Below are 12,334 nucleotides of genomic sequence, written 5' to 3'. Positions count from 1 at the left end.
AAAACACCCCAGCTTGGTACAGTGGCGCCCTTGGTAGAAATGTATCCACCCTATAGGGTGCTTCTCCTGTAGGTGGAAATCCTAATTCTAATTTATATCTGCATTGTTCTGGGTCCCTATGCAAATGGCTGAGGCTCATGGCATGCACACACTAAGAGGATCAAGAGTTTAGAGGACTCTGGAAAGAAACAGGGTAGAATGAAGTCTGTCTCACTCAGAGTAGAATTTTACTTTTCAAGAGGATTTTTTCAGTCTTCTTTGTTGAATCCTCTTCATTTCCCCTTAAAATGTAGATCTCATTCCTTCTCTTCTTGCTCTCTGTCTTCATAACTGATCACACTCCCTTGAGTTCAATTTTCTCCAACTCAGAAATCTGTGGTTCCAGGCCGTTCCTGATTTACTACTACTAAGTAGAGATTTTCTCCCATTTTCTAAGCATTGTAACACAAACTAGCTTGACCTTGAGGCTAAACAGTTTGACCAATATATCCTTTGCCTTCATAGTGACACTTATTCTAAGATAGTAATCTCCATGATTTGAATTTTACAATTCTTGGTTATTTTGGTAAGTGTCAGGATAGCATTCCTCTCCATCAGGATCACTTCTAAAGTGAAAACTATATAGCTGGGAATACAGTCTTTGAAATTAAGACAGTGAGTTTACTTATATAAGTTTTGGCCAGTTTCTCCAGCTTCTAGAATACTGGGCCCCGACCTGATAAAATACATGTAAAATGGCACAATTGTGTTAATTGTGTTTCTCTCTCTGCAGTCAGTGTGCACAGGATGGGCTAGTTGTTATTTCTTCCTTGGAATGCATTAGCTCTGTGCCCTGTAGAAAAAATGATAGACTTTTAGACCAATTTGAAAATAAAAGGTCTAATTGAAAAGCTGGAGAAGCAAATGAAAAGACTGATCTTATTTGTGGAAAAGGATTTATGAACATGAAATATATTGTATCCTGTGAGTACACTGAAGCAAGATCTTAGGCCTGACACTTTGAAGAAGAGAGGAAAGCAGCCACAGAGAGGAAAGTAGCCTGTAGCCACAGGTGGCAATGGTATTTTAAAACAAAATATAAGGTAGTCATTTGGTTTCTCAAATGCATTTCTGATTTCTTTGTTCTGAATCTGCATGTGAAGCAAATGGACCCATAGCCTCCTTCATCCCAGCTGAACCATTTGCTTCACTGTCAGTGAAGGGGATAGAGTCAGTGGTAGGGATAAGTAACCCAGATAAAAAGTTTAGCATGGCCATATCTCTGTCATCCTGTTTTCCCCTTTCCTTTTTCTTTTTGATTCTTTAAACCAGAAATTCTGATTTTATCAACTTTAGAAAAGAAACAGTATTGATTGGCTCCTTTCTCAAAAGGTGAAGGATGTTCTCCTTTTTCTTGTGATTTTCTGGAGTTTTCATCTTAGCTTATTAGTTACACGTATTTCAACTGTATAGCTTTTTTTTCCTATTAGTTAAAACAGCATTCTTTTTTTTTTTTTTTTTTTGTCACCATTACTATCACAGGTATTCTGTGCTTATCTGGATTGACAAGCTACTCTTGCCAGAGGTTTCCTGAGCACATTATTTTGATTTGTCATATGAATAGTTGTACTATGTCATTGAGCAAATTTTTCGGGGAGAAATATATCTTAATTATACCATATGATCCAGCAATCTCACCAAGTATATACCGAAAAGAAAGAAAATCAGCATATTGAAGAGGTATCTTCACTCTCATGTTTATTGCAGCACTGTTCACAATAGCCAAGATTTGGAAGCAGCCTAAGTGTCTATTAACAGAAAAATGGATAAAGAAAATGTGGTACTTATGTACAATGGAGTACTATTCAGCCAAAAAAGGAATAAGATCTTGTCATTTGCAACAACATGGATGGAAATGGAGGTCACTGTGTTAAGTGAAATAAGCTAGTCACAGACAAACTTTGCATGTTCTTATTTGTAGGAACTAAAAAAATTAATTGAACATATGGAGACAGAGAATAGAAGGATAGTTACGAGAGGCTAGGAAGGTGGGTTGGTTAATGGGTACAAAAATATAGTTAAATAGAATGAATAAGATCTAGTATTTGGTAGCACAACAGGGTGAATTTATTGCACATTTTATAATAATTAAGAGTATAATTGGATTATTGGATTGTTTGTAACACAAAGAAAGGATAAGTGCTTGAGGTGATGCATACCCCATTTACCCTGATGTAACTATTACACATTGCATGCCTGCATCAAAATATCCCGTATACCCCACAAATATACGCACCTACTTTGTACCCACAAAAATTAAAAATAAAAATATCAAAAGTGGCTTGATTTTGTTATTGCAGGTAAACAAAGGCTTGATTGGCTGTAGAATTTTTGAATCATTCCATATTTCTGACAAAATCTTGAAATTTATTCCTTCATCTTATTTGTTGGGGTGAGGTTAATGGCTGTGTCCAGCCCATTTTTTTCCCATTATGATTTGATTTATTTTCCCCATTTGATTTTTTTAATGGGATTTCTTTTAATTTTTAAAGCTTATTAACTTAAGTCTTTTTCAGTTATCATTTACTTTATAGTTTTCCTGGAATTTGTCACACTTTTTTTTTAATCATGGTAAAAATACACATAACATAAAATTTACCCTCTTAACCATTTAAGTGTACAGTTCAGTAGTGCTAAGTATATTCAGACTGCTGTGCAACTAATCTCCCGAACTCTTTTCATCTTGTAAAACTGAAACTCCATACCCATTACACAGCAATTTCTCATTCATCCCTCTCCCCCAGTCCCTGACAAGTACTACTGTACTTTGTCTCTATTAATTTGACTACTCTATTAGCTGCCTCATATGTGTGGAGTATTTGTCCATTTTTGACTGGCTTATTTTACTTAGCGTAATGTCTTCAGGGTTCATCCAGGTCATAGCATATGCCAGAATATCCTTTTGAAGGCTGGATGATAATCCATTGTATGTATATACCAATTTAGTTTATGTCTGTTCATCTGTTATTGAAAACTTGGGTTGCTTCTACTTCTCGGCTCTTCTAGATAATGCTACTGCGAACGTGGGTTTACAAATATCTCTTTGAAAGATCATTTTCAATTATTTTGTTATATACCCAGAGGTGGGATTGCTCAATCTTATGTTAATTCTATTTTTAATTTTTTTAGGAACCTCTATACTGTTTTCCATAGTGACTGTACCATTTTTGGTCCCACCAGCAGTGCTGAAGGGTTCCAGTTTGTCCACATCCTTGCTAATACTTCTTTTCTTTTTTGATAATGGCTATTTTAATGGGTGTCAGATGTTATCTTACTATTTTGCTTTGCATTTGCATTTTACTGATGATTAGTGATGTTGAGCATCTCTTCATGTTTGGCCGTGTGTGTGTGTGTGTGTGTGTGTGTGTGTGTGTGTGTATACATTTTTGTAGAAGTGTCTACTCAAGTCTTTTGCCTAATTTTTGAGTTGTTTGTTGTTTTTGATTTTGAGTTGTAGGAGTTAAGAAAGTTTACTTTTATCACTAAGTAACTTCTGTTCCATTTATTTTTCTCAAGTATGCCGATTATGTTGAATCTTTATGTTCTCTGATTTATATCCATAATTTCTTTCTAAATTTTTTTATTTTTATTTTTTATTATAATACTTTAAGTTCTGGGGTACATGTGCACAACGTGCAGGTTTGTTACATAGGTATACATGTGCTATGTTGGTTTGCTGCACCCATCAACTCGTCATTTACATTAGGTATTTCTCCTAATGCTATCCTCCCGCAGTCCACCACCCCCTGACGGGCCCCAGTGTGTGATGTTCCCCTCCCTGTGTCCATGTGTTCTTATTGTTCACCTCCCACTTGTGAGTGAGAATATGTGATGTTTGCTTTTCTCTTCTTGTGTTACTTTGCTGAGAATGATGGTTTCCAGTTTCATCCGTGTCCCTGCAAAGGACATAAACTCATCCATTTTTATGGCTGCATAGTATTCCATGGTGTATATGTACCACATTTTCTTTATCCAATCTATCATTGATTGGCGTTTGAGTTGGTTCCAAGGCTTTGCTATTGTGAACAATGCTTCAATAAAGATACGTGTGCATGTGTCTTTATAGTAGAATGATTTATAATCTTTTAGGTATATACCCAGTAATGGGATTGCTGGGTGAAATGGTATTTCTAGTTCTAGATCCTTGAGGAGCTGCCACACTGTCTTCCACAATGGTTGAACTAATTTACACTCCTACCAACATCCCCACATCCTCTCCAGCATCTGTTGTTTCCTGACTTTTTAATGCTCACCATTCTAACTGGTGTGGGATGGTATCTCATTGTGGTTTTGATTTGCATTTCTCTAATGACCGATGATGATGAACATTTTTTCATAAGTTTGTTGGCTGCATAAATGTCTTCCTTTGAGAAGTGTCTGTTCATATCCTTTGCCCACTTTTTGATGAGGTTGTTTTCTTCTTGTAAATTTGTTTAAGTTATTTGTAGATTCTGTATGTCCACAATTTCTAATCAATCTAGTAAATTCCATTATTGTAAGCACATGTACTTTTTCCCAAGCAAGACTTCCATGGCACCAACTTGGTTTTCTGCAGTGGCACTTCTGTCTTTTGTAGTTTAAAATTTTTAGTTTCTGCAGTGATTTTTTTTTATTTTCTTAAAAAATTTTAAAATCAAACTTGTAAATGTTTATAATTTAAAAATATATAGGTAGATACTTTATTTGGCAAACAATGCTAGCTATCACTTTTACCATGTTCACTATATTGTTCACAGTAGCATAAGTATTACTCCAGGTGTCTTAGGTATATTAATCAATTCAATTCTTACAGTCATATGTGGCAGCCTTACTATTATTATACCCATTTTACAGAGGAGAAATCTGAGGCAAGGAGACATGACATAACCTGCCCAAGGTCACACTGGCAGGACAAGGATTTGAACCTAGGCAGTTGGATTCCCTAGCATACTGTACTTGTAACTGCTATGCAGCACTGCCTCTCTTCCTCCTTTTCTTAAAAAAAGAAAAGAAAAGAAATGTATGTGCTTTATTTGATTTCTGACTCAACCAACCAAACTATTAAAAGTTGTAAGAAAATCAGGGGATTGTGAACTTACTGAATATTTGATGATATCAAGTACCTCTGGTTAATTTTTTAACTGTGATGATGGTAAGGTAGTTTCCTTATAAAAGAGTTCTTTTAAGGACAAAACAGCTAAATATGTAAACATAAAGTTATTTACAGCATATGTATTATGCTATTTACAGAAGAAATTAAATGATGCTTGGGATTTGTTCCTCTATATTATCTTTAAATATATTCATTTTAATTGACATACATTTGTACATATTTATGGGATACAGTGTGATATTTTGATACATGTATACAATGTGTAATGATCAAATTAAGGCAATTAACATATCCATCACCTCAAACCTTCATCATTTCTTTATATGGGTAACAGTCATAGTCGTCTCTTCTAGCTATTTGAAAAAATACAATAAATTGTTGTTTGCTCTAAGTCACTCTTCGGATCTATAGAACACTAGAACTTATTCTTGCTATCTAGTTATAACTTTATATATCCATTAACCAAACTCTCCCTATCCCTCCCTGTCCCCTAGGCTTCCTAGTATCTAATAAGCACTATTCTACTCTCTACTTCTGTGAGATCAACTTTTTTAGCTCCCACATAGGAGCGAGAACATTGCAGTATTTATCTTTCTGTGCCTGACTTACTTCGCTTAACATACAGTCTTCCAGGCTCACCCGTGTTGCTGCAAATGACAGGATGTATGTAATTTAAAGTGTCAAATAGCTCTGAGGCTTGCCAGGAAAGAGGAGTCCTTGCTCCCTTCCTACAATTTTACCTTCCCCAGAGCTACCAGTTTCAGTTGTTTTAGCAGCCTCATTTGACATTTGCATTGAATTTGTAAGTTTTTTTTTTTTTTTACTTCTTTTTGAAAATTTTTAAAATTGTGAATGATACGTTTTGAAATATATACTTTGTGGAATTCTAAGGTTTTTATTTGTTTTTGTCTTACTAGTTTTGAATATTTATAAATGTACCATGTGCAAAGTGTACCATTCACATACTCCTATCCTGAACCTCCTTGTCTTAGTATAGTTAGGTCATGATTTTGACTAGGCCATTATTCAGTGTTAATAGGATGATGACCTTGTTAATGCCGTTCATACCTGAGCCATGTAGAATTCTATGAATCCTTTTCCTCTTCGGCAAATTTTTTGTTCTATTTAAACTAATTGTTCTTTTGATGTTTGCTTAGTTTTCTATGTGCTTTTTACTCATTCAGTCCTAAACGCTCTTGGTTATCCAAATCTCCTCTTGATATACTACTTCTTGAGTCTTCTTGTGTATCACCCAAGGATTTCCCTTCACAATTATGCCAGGAATTCCTTTTTTTCTCCCTCTTGTATTGGACTCCTGTTTCCTGTATCACATGCCTGTCTGTTTCTTAGTTTCCTCCCTGTTTTGCAGAAGAACATCTGCCAATAGAATTCTAGGTTGTAAACTGCTTTCCTCATTGCGTCATTGTCTTCTAGTTTTCAGGGTTGCTGTTGAAAAGTCCAAAGACTTTCTAATTCCTAATCCTTTGCTTATGAGCTTCCCTGCCTGCTTTCTGATATTTTATAGGACCTTTTTAATATCCTTACAGTTAAAAAAACACAACTCATCATAACAGATCCTGTGTTTAATGTGGGCATATTGAAATCAAATGAAATGGGCAGGTAGGCACTCAGTGGGCCCTTACAGTCTACACAGTTATGACCTTACATTTTAGGAAATATTTTGAGTTAGTCATTTGACTTCACTCCCACCCCATTTCCTTTATTCTTTTATTCTGGAATTCTATTTGGCTATTAGACCTTCGACTCATTTTGTAGCCTTCTCATTTTTACTGTTCTAGTCTCCTTTACTTTTTTTTTTTTTTAACTCTACATTTTGGGCACATTCCTTAAAGTTATATTCCAATCTGTCTACTGAATTTTTTTGAAATTCTTAAAAATTGACATATAAAATTATATGTATTTCTCATGCACAACATGATGTTTTGAGTATATATATATATATATAGAAATATATATATAGGAATATATATATATATAGGAATATATATATATTGGAATGGTTAAGTCTAGCTAATTAACAAATGCATTACCTCACATAGTCATCATTTTTTTGTGGTAAGAACAGTTAACATCCACTCCCTTGGCATTTTCCAAGAATACCATATATCATCATTATCTACAGTCACTGTCCTACATGATAGATCTGACCTTATTCCTCCTAACTGCAATAGATCTGACCTTATGCCTCCTGTCTAACTGTAAATATGTATCCTTTGATCAACATCTTGCCAACTCCCTCTCCCCACAACCACCCCAGCCTTTGGTAACCACCACTTTGCTCTCTACTTCTGTTGGAACAACTTTTTTAGATTTTGAATTACCACTTTTTAAGCATCCTGTTTTTGTTTGAATAAGTGCAATATATTCGTCTTGATGTTACTATTGTTAAACCTATTCATCTGCTCAGATTCCAGAGAGAAAAATCTTTCAGTCTCAGGCCTTAGATGATGCAAGACTGGCTTCAGATGCTGTTTAGCTCTGATAGGCGGAAGAGATAATAAGAAAGAAGACAAGCTTCAGCTCTGAACTGCCTGTATCTTATCTTGTTCCTCCAGGTTTGGGCTACAGGAATTTTTTCTATTTTGTTTCTATCAGACTATAGGGCTCTCTGAAGAATGATACACAGTCTGAAAAATTTCCCCATTTTATCTAAATTGTTGTATATCTGTAATAGTTTCCTAAAGTTTTTAGAATAAATTTATCCTTTCCTGGTTTCAGCATTGATGGTTTCTTCTTTCCTCCTTTATTGCTTTTCGTTCATCTATTCTGTTTTGGGGATGAAGACTTTAAAATCTTTACCCACGTAGCTTCCCCCAACTACCCGTGAAAAGTCTGTTTTATCTTTTGCATCACTAATTTTATTTTTTGCTTTTTAAAAATATTCTACTTTCTGCTTCATTGGTTGCTTTTATTCAAGTTCATAATTCAGATTTTCTTTTCTGGTTAACACAAACTCTTTTCTGGTCTCATTTCTTTCTATGACTACCTGCTCTATGTGCAAAGATTCTACTATGTCCCCTGGAATTTTAAGAACATGGGCTAGAAATTTTCTGTTAATAGAGTTTTCTCTTTTATGTAGTATATCTATTTCTTAAGTAAATATTTGCTCTGATTCTAGAATCTTCCCCTTTTTTGAACCACAGTGTGTTCTATTTGCCTGGTGGATTTAGATTTTTCTCCTTTGCTTATCCTTAGGGAAGTCAATGCATGTTCAGTATTGGGTATTGCCTTGTTTTCTTTCCTTCTTTCCTTCCTTCCTTCCTTCCTTCCTTCCTTCCTTCCTTCCTTCCTTCCTTCCTTCCTTCCTTCCTTCCTTCCTTCCTTCCTTCCTCCCTTCCTTCCTCCCTCCCTCCCTCCTCCCTGTCTCCCTCCCTCCCTCCCTCCTTCCCTCCTTCCTTCTTTCCTTCTTTCCTTCTGTTTTAAAATTTTACTTTAAGTTCCAGGATACATGTGCAGAACATGCAGGTTTCTTACATGGTGTACATGTGCCATGGTGATTTGATGCACCTATCAACTCGTCATCTAGGTTTTAAGCCCTGCATGCATTAGTAACCCTGTGTTCTTTCAAGAAACTTGTATGAGTCACTATTTGACTCAAGTCCAGACAAAGGTTACATTTGTAGTAGATTAATTTACCAATTATGAATTCATATTCCTGTGAGGCCTGGGAAAAGAGCCAGCATCAGCTCCAGAAGTAATCAAAGGGAAGTTTGCCTCAAACCAAAGACTTTGTTTTAGGTATTTGGTGTGGCACTCAGTAATTAGCAAGGTCATTGTCACTTGGCATGGCTGCCCTTGCCAGGAGCCAGCTGGGAGTGTCTTTTTCCCACGTGTTTTCCGTGGTAGTCATCATGGCCACCTGTGAAACAGAAGTAAATGCAGCCAGAGGTTACTTGCTTGACTGGCCTCTGAAGCCAGGAATCCTTTTAAAGGAGTTAGTGTATTTTAAGTGTACCCCAAGTCTTCCTGGGCTTAGTTCCCTCAGCCCCCATCGCTCTGAACTAAGGATATCATTATGGGTTTAGTGGATTCTCATTTGCTTATTTTCTGGTCGTGCAGTTGCAGTTTCACATGAAGAGGATATCGTGTTTTAGTCCTTTTGTCAACCTCCCATGTTGATTCTTTCAAGTATATATTTCCGGACGTTTAAGATCTACCTGTAGTTTCCAGGGCTAATTCAGGATATTCGTCTCTTATAATCAACTGGTCATTTCTTTGGTAATCTGGCACAAAGAAATAAGTTTATAGCTTTCTTATTTGGAAATTGTATTTTATATATGTGATTTGAATCCAAGGGGGGATATTGAGGGAATTTAGACCCAGTGATTGTAAAGGAATGGATGAATGATCCAATAAATAAATAGATGACAAAGCTCATCTTTTGCAGGTGAGAGGCATTAGAAGTAATTTTACGGTTTTGAGAAGAGAAATATAGATGAGAAGAGATGCCTAGGAGAATAGAAAATGGAGACAACTAGGAAAGAAGAGAAGAGGCAACAGTAATGCTCCAAGGGCAGTTGGAGAGCCTGATGTCAGCTGGGCAAACCCACATTGCTTCTTGGTTTTCTATGGCTAGAACACAGTTTTGAAGCTCAAGCAAAGGAAATGGAGAGTTAGGTTGATGGCAGGCTGGAAGAGTTGCAGAACAGGTATCCAAGTACTTGGAAGAGTTCAGAGGGGTGTATTTCTTAGTCTCACTCTGTTGCCCAGGCTGGAGTACAGTGATGCGATCTCGGCTCACTGCAACTTCTGCCTCCCGGGTTCAAGCAGTTTCCTGCCTCAGCCTCCTGAGTAGCTGAGATTAAAGGCGCCCGCCGCCACGCCTGGCTAATTTTTTTCTTTTTTTTTTTTTGTATTTTTAGTAGAGATGGGGTTTCACCATCTTGGCCAGGCTGGTCTTGAACTCCTGACCTCGTGATCCACCCGCATCAGCCTCTCAAAATGCTAGGATTACAGACGTGAACTACCACGCCCAGCCAGGGGTGTATTTCTTTAAAAATTATTGTGCAACTCTCTAGTTGACAGTCTGGGGCTCTGGTAAGGCGGGGGTTCATCTGTCAAAGTGAACCAGCTTACTCAGCTAGATACTGCATGGCGTGATTACTTAGGGTAATGTCTTTTTTGTCTTGTTTAGTTCCCCCATGATTTGTGCAGTTTTGTAAATAAGTTGAGAAGTAAATAGATTTCATGATATAATTTTAAGACTTCACTCCCAAGAGAAAACTGATTTATACGTTTGAAGTTATGTCATTTAGCCCTTGTATTTGGCAAAGTAACCATATACTATTTTATAAAGCGTTCTTGTAATGTGTGAATAGGTTCAACAAAATTAGATGGGTCGCATGTTTTAGGAGAAGGCAGTTAATTTTCTGTCTTATTTTCTTCTTGAAAATGTGAAACTAACAATCTGTCATGTTTATTAGGCATCTCAAGGAAATGACACATCCAAATGAGGGTTAAATGATTAAAATTTTATATAGATGAGAGGAGCACAAGGTTCTCTGTCTCAGGGTTACTCTGCAGGTCATCTGACTTTCATCCTACTTTCTCCATTTTTTATCTGACATTTTTGCTTAAAGATTCCATGTGCTTTCCATCTCTTTTTAATCTTTGATCACATGGAGTATTGGCCTATGGAAAGAGTATGAATCTTAGCATAGGCCCTGGTTCAGACCTCAGCTCTTTCATTTCCTGACTGTGTGACTGTGGGTATGTTGCATAACCTCACATACCTTTCAAAGCCTCGGATGTCTCCTCTGTAAAATAACTGAATAGTATCTGCCTCAAACTCTAGGGGAAATGACTGCTCCAAAGCTCAGCATCCAGTGGCCTTTCATTAAATCCCAGTCTCCCATCTTTCCCTCTGCTGTTGTTAGTAATAACGCCATATGACATATTTGTTTGGTGGATCTCATCCATTTCTATATCGCTTTCCTTACTCTAAGCTAGGTGCCTCTATTTACCTTTCAGGCAACTGTCTATATTCTGAATATTGAAAATATTTTAAGGTTATATTGCTTAATGACATAGCTTGGTGAAATGATATTGGACCTGAGCATATAGTATGTGTCCTTAAGAATGGAATCTTATGTGCTTGATTTTTTGCTTTTTAGTTGTTATTGATATATTCATTTATGTCACATAGAACAAGATAATATGAATTATAAATACATAAGAGGGAGAAAGGAAAAATGAAAGTAGGAGTGGGCAAAAAACAATGCCAGAAATAATAAATACGTGAGAAGGAGAAAGGAAAAATGAAAGTAGGAGTGGGCAAAAAATAGTGCCAGGAATAAGTTCAGTATAAAACAGTGCACTGTGGGGTTCCTGTAATTTTCTTGGGTAGGTTTGGCACTCTAGCAGTCATCTTGAAAAAAAAAAAGGTCCTGTATACATATGCTTTTCTCTTGGGTTGTTTATTTACTTTCACAGTGTGATAAACAAGTCTCATTTGTTCCTAAAACTGGGACTAAGGAGAATATCAGTATTGTCACAGGGCAGCTGTGGAATTCGGTGTTGAATGTCATGACAAGATAGCTTGAGAACTTTACTACTTATTTGTCAATGAAAATAATTGCTGTAATGGGGGAAGAAAATAGGAAGGCTCTACAATTCTAAGCAGCCAGAACCTAAAGTGATTGAAACTATAGTATCAAGGATGCTGCACAAAAATGTAGCAATTAAAAATTTAAGCTTATAGAAGTTGCTGTCAAACCTAGATTATTTCTTAGAAAAGCAGCACTTCTGAGCTCCTCATTTGCCCGGTATCCCTGAGCTAATATAGGGTAGCACCATGGGATTTGGGGGACAAAGGACTTGGATTAAATGTCCAACTCCGCAGTTCCTACTGTACAAGACTTGGATCTTGTGACCTCTGGTTCATTACTTTTACTATTATGAAAAGTATCATTTCCCAATAGTTTAAAAAGTGTTCATGTATCATCTTGCATGTTGGTGAAACTAGAAAGTATATTTACAGACAAAAGCTCTTTAAAGGCAAGGTTGGCTTAGTCTTACTTTTTTTTTTGATACGGAGTCTTGCTCTGTTGCCCAGGCTGGAGTGCAGTGGCACGATCTCGGCTCACTGCAACCTCCGCCTCCTGGGTTCAAATGATTCTCCTGCCTCAGCCTCCTGAGTAGGTGAGATTACAGGCGTGTGCCACCACGCCCGGCTAATTTGTA

The 12,334-nt window shown here is 36.7% G+C and overlaps 1 protein-coding gene across 1 annotated transcript in view; it reads left to right on the top strand.

The window, feature by feature from the left end:
- The window catches only part of LPAR1 (lysophosphatidic acid receptor 1), a 134,993-nt gene that overhangs the window by 19,914 nt on the left and 102,745 nt on the right, over positions 1-12,334 (top strand). The window lies entirely within an intron of this gene.

This window comes from Pongo pygmaeus, chromosome 13, assembly GCF_028885625.2.
Source record: "Pongo pygmaeus isolate AG05252 chromosome 13, NHGRI_mPonPyg2-v2.0_pri, whole genome shotgun sequence".
NCBI lineage: Eukaryota > Metazoa > Chordata > Mammalia > Primates > Hominidae > Pongo > Pongo pygmaeus.
Note: the sequence above shows the minus strand (reverse complement) of the source record. Positions and strands in the feature narration are given on the sequence as shown.